Genomic DNA, 4,759 nt, shown 5'->3' on the forward strand with positions numbered 1-4,759 from the left:
TCTACAACAACATATATGCATGCGTTGGTAACCTGCATGTAGATGCGTTGGTAGAGAGCAACATATACAGCTAGAGCTCAACAACGCTTCATATGTGTTGGTGACGACCATGGATATAACAGATCATTGCTTCATATGCGTTTGTGGTGATGGTGCACAATAATCTCAAATGAAAATAACATATTAGTAGCACAATTCTTGACCTTGCAATGTTGATAGTTGGAGGCCAAACAGAAACTTCTCATATATTAAATTGACTATGTTGCATTACAAAGGACGTGATCCAAGGATTACAAGAGGTGAAACTATCTATCTGTAGCCGAATTCATGACCTTGCAATCAACTATGATGTCTGAAACATTGATCCTAAAAATGAAATTCTAAGTATCTTGTAGTAGCCCCATTCTTAACCTTGCAATCAACATGTGAGCCATGCATTATCAATTTATCTTCGTGATCTACAACAACAACAACAACAACAACAATAATACCATTAGATGAGCAACTTACATTACAGAAATCGGGTCAATAAAGAAGTACAATTTAAAGGAGCACCTTACAAATGTGATTTATCAAGACCTAGATTTATTATATAGATAAGGGGATAATTAATAATGTGAATACAAAAAAATGAACATGAATTTATGAAATAACACCTCAGATTATGCAATCTATATCCGTGTACTAATTATTTTTGCATCTTGCATCAACTCAAAACTATATGAACTATCATTATATGTTATTAGTGTTCCAGTCTATTTGCTCTTAAGAAAAGGCCAAAATTTAGATGTGGAAACTGCATATACTTTCAATGTCAGTATCATTACTCTGTTAAAAAATAACAACAATACACACTAGCAAAAGGGTCATCACCATGCTACGGAGTACAAACACATAGGCTTTGAATCTTCACTCTTCACCCATTCTTTGTAAACTGAGGACATTCTATTTATCTTAATTGCCTAGCACATATTCGGAATGTCCATACAAACATCATATACTACTAAAAGATACTAATACAGCGAGTACCTTTGAGATGTGGTTGTTCATTGTGAACAACCATCAGCTTGCATATACTACTAAAACAATCCAAAATATATATTATACAAACAATGAAATGAATTCACCAACCAACTAAATGACAAGTAGGTAACTAATAATACCAAATATACTGAATTGAATATTTCCATTTTCGAGAGGTCTCGGCATTAATTCGCTTTGCGTCACATTACTCCCGTACTACTCGTGCTTCAGATTATTTATTAGTCATGCGTGTATTAAGAGAAATCTCAGTGCCAAAAACTCAAAAATCTGTACATAATCTACATCACACAAGAGATCGTAATTACCTAAGATTTACCAAGTCACAGATTAGAATTTCCTGATCTGTGAATGAAATTTGCAGAACCTGCAGAAACAACAAGACGAGAAAAAGAACATCATCAGACTTGGGACAGGTGGAGTTATCAACTCATGCATAGAAAGAATACATGCAGAATGAATGAGAAACAGAAACGGGGGAGAGCAGGAGAACTACGAACTATCTAATCCACGCCAACCCTGAGCCCCTGACTTGACCTTCAGGGGTGCAGGATCTAATTAGTATAGGCAAGAGTGCAGCCTAATTATATACACGAAAGGAGATAAAATAATAATTCATTGGCAGCTGGGAAAGATGAGCCTGCCAAACTGAGCCACCATAGGAAGTCTAGTTTCTACATGGGTTTTGTCTTGAGTAGTATTATGTATAATATCAAACAACTTTCGTGTTCCAAGTTCAGCTGGTTACATCATGACCCACATTCTGAACTGAACTGGAACCCCAAACAGATCACAAGGTTAGATGTAAGTGAATTAGAACCATCATGTAGTAACAAGTCAGAATTAGTTACCCCTACTCTAGCTAGGAGATCGATGGATAACGAAGACCAATGCTTTTCTGGTTGATCACCACAAAATTACTATAACTTCCTGAGCGAACATGCACACCATAAAAACAAGTGAGCACAATCTTTTCCGAGAGAGATAGAGATAGAGAGCAGGGGACACACTAAGCAAAATACCTTATATTTCAATTCAATGATCTTCTTGACATGTTCGTCAACTTGGCGTCCTTCGGCAGAAACCATCTTTTCTCGCTTAATGTTTGAGTAGAAGAATCCTGCATCTATTTCACTGAGAAACTTATGTGTCAACGGTAACCTTTAGTGATGCGCGTGAAATAGGAAATCTAAGGGCCCGTTTGGCAGCTATGTATTTTCTTAGTAGTTGGAATATACCGTGGTTTCTAAAAAATACTATAGTTTTAAATACTTTTTGGTGTTTCTGTGACGGACCTACAAACAAATAGCAGGGCAGGCTAGGCTGAAGGAAAGCTGTTATGCACTCATCCTAACAACAAATTCTCACTAGATACAATTTCTTTTGAGGCACTGTGGATATAAATTGGAAATTTGACGCAGTCAGATTGTTCTCATGTTAACAATGCTTCACTCGATACAGTTTACTCAGATTGATGTCATGCTAACCAGTGCTAACCAGAATTCTTTACTAGATACAATTTAAGCTGTAGAAATCAGTATTTAGATGAATAGACAATGTTGTAACTTGTAAGTGAAATTTAGGGATATATGAAAGAATCAAAGGAAATTACCTGCATCGTCTTGCAGGTTATTTTCCCCTTATACATGCAGTACTTACATCACTACACCTACAAATCTCTCCTGCAAAAAAGCAGTACTCACATCAGTTGCAAATATTCTCCATGAAAAAGGGCAATTTTATCAAGACATATGAACACTCGCAGCAACTGGCAAATCAAATACTGGCAGGGACTCGGGATTTTGGAGAGGCCGAGAGGAGTTGCTGCTTTCCTCCTGGGCTGAGTCACTGGCTGGCAGCTGCGTGGATCTGTGGGTTGCGACCAATCGGTTGCTGTGCGCCGGTGGGCGCCGTCGGCAAGGAACAAGCAAGGACGAGCGAGGAAAGGGGCGTACCTCTGAACTGATGCAGCTGGGGATGGGGGCGTCGGTGCTTGCGTCGTCCCTGGCTGTGCGGAGGAGAACGGCAGCCTCAGCATCTCAGGTCGCGCGGAGGAGCGGCGGCGGCGGCACCTTCCCCGACGCGAGGAGGATGGTGACGACGCCGTGTGTGTCCCCGACGTGAGAAGGATGGCGAAGATGCAGTGTGCGTCGCGTCCCCGACGAGCGAAGAAAGTCAGAAGGGACGCGGGCTCGACGAAGGAACAAGGGGACATGGGCGGTGAAGGCAAAGGGGGGACGGCGGCAGTGGGGGCAAGGGGTCGCGCTAACTGGCACATGTGTGGTAAGAAGGAAGACGCACCACATGTTTCTAATGTAAACAGATTGTCACATCATTGCATGCATGCATGCAGAATTTTTTTTGAATTTTTAGTTTTTAAAATGTTTTATCTCTTAAACGAAAAATCCGATTGAAAATTCGTTTTCACCATTAAATCTCTCGCGATGAGATCTTCGAAACTAGATCCCATGTTGATATGTTTTGATGAATTTTTTTTGGATTAAAAGTTGCCATGTCTATTGCATATGAATTGCCATGATGTTTACACTGAAGTTGCCATGATATGTTTCAGCTATTTTCTTCTACATTTAAAAGTAAATTTTGACATTTATAAAACGGGGAATTAAGAAACTAGACTTGCCATGAACCATAAACTAAAATTGCCATGATGCATGCACGTAAAATTGTCATGGTTCATACAAAAAATAATTTTCATGGTCAAAGTACTGGAGTTGCCATCATCAAAATACTAAAATTGCCATGATCTACAAACTAAAATTGCCACATGGCAACTTTAGTTTAAGCCCTATGGCAACTGCAGTGTAAACATCGTGGCAACTTCTGGCAAAAAAAAAATTTCGTCGAAACATATCAACATGGGGTCTAGTTTTGAAGATCTCGTCGAGATGGATTTAATGGTGAAAATGGATTTTTAGTTCGCTTTTTTATTTAGGAGATACAACATTTTTAAGCTGAAAACCAAAAAAAATTCTACTGATGTCATCTATTCATACGTGGCAAAATGAGTGGTGATGGAGGCGTGTGGGCGATGTGCAAACGCCCACACGTGTGGGCGTTAACATTTCCGTAGGATAATTGTTTTTAGGATAAAGGCCAAAACAAAGGGAGAATAGGCGTCGTGCGCGAGCAGGAGGAGCGCGAGCGCTGACCAACGAGACGGAAGAGGTGGAGGTGGGTACGGGGAGGGGTTTTTTCGGTACGGAGAGGTTAGCGCTAAGTGGGGAATATGGGAGGTTCAACCAGACAACACATCATCTACCTTCGTTGCTAGACATGCGTTGCTGTATGGGGTTTTTTGTTGTAGTGCCCGTAATCCCTTTCTTGTCCCTCTCCTCAGGAAATGGAACAAGAAGGCAAGAGGGAAAAAGGAGCGCCTAGGCGAGATACGAACAGCGGAAGGCGCCAAGAGAACATATCGGCGGCCGCCTAGGAGAGGGCTGGTGATGATGGTGCCGGGAGAACAGCTGAAAGATGAGGCAGCGGTCCGCCAATACGCTACGAAGGCGTCGGTGCCATCGTACTCTGACTTGACGACCCGCCACCCGCCTTCTTCACCTTCTCCGGCCTTCCCACGCCAGCCGCCCAAGAAGGGGACCTCGAGAAGTTCAAGGATCCGGCCCCATTGGGAGAAGGGGCCTGGTGCAGATGATGCTGCTGCCGGCGCCACCCGGGGACGGCGGGTCCGATGCCTAGTCTG

At 41.9% G+C, this 4,759-nt stretch overlaps 1 long non-coding RNA gene across 1 annotated transcript; it reads right to left on the reverse strand.

The window, feature by feature from the left end:
- Positions 1 to 219: 219 nt before the first annotated feature.
- LOC123092035 (uncharacterized) lies at positions 220 to 3,300 on the reverse strand. The gene is made up of 5 exons (XR_006444129.1): positions 2,997 to 3,300; positions 2,654 to 2,723; positions 2,064 to 2,175; positions 1,350 to 1,408; positions 220 to 458 (listed from the first exon to the last, which is right to left on the reverse strand). It is a non-coding gene; the product is annotated as an uncharacterized lncRNA (long non-coding RNA).
- Positions 3,301 to 4,759: the final 1,459 nt, after the last annotated feature.

The sequence above is a fragment of the Triticum aestivum genome, chromosome 4B, assembly GCF_018294505.1.
Source record: "Triticum aestivum cultivar Chinese Spring chromosome 4B, IWGSC CS RefSeq v2.1, whole genome shotgun sequence".
In the NCBI taxonomy this organism is placed as follows: Eukaryota; Viridiplantae; Streptophyta; class Magnoliopsida; order Poales; family Poaceae; genus Triticum; species Triticum aestivum.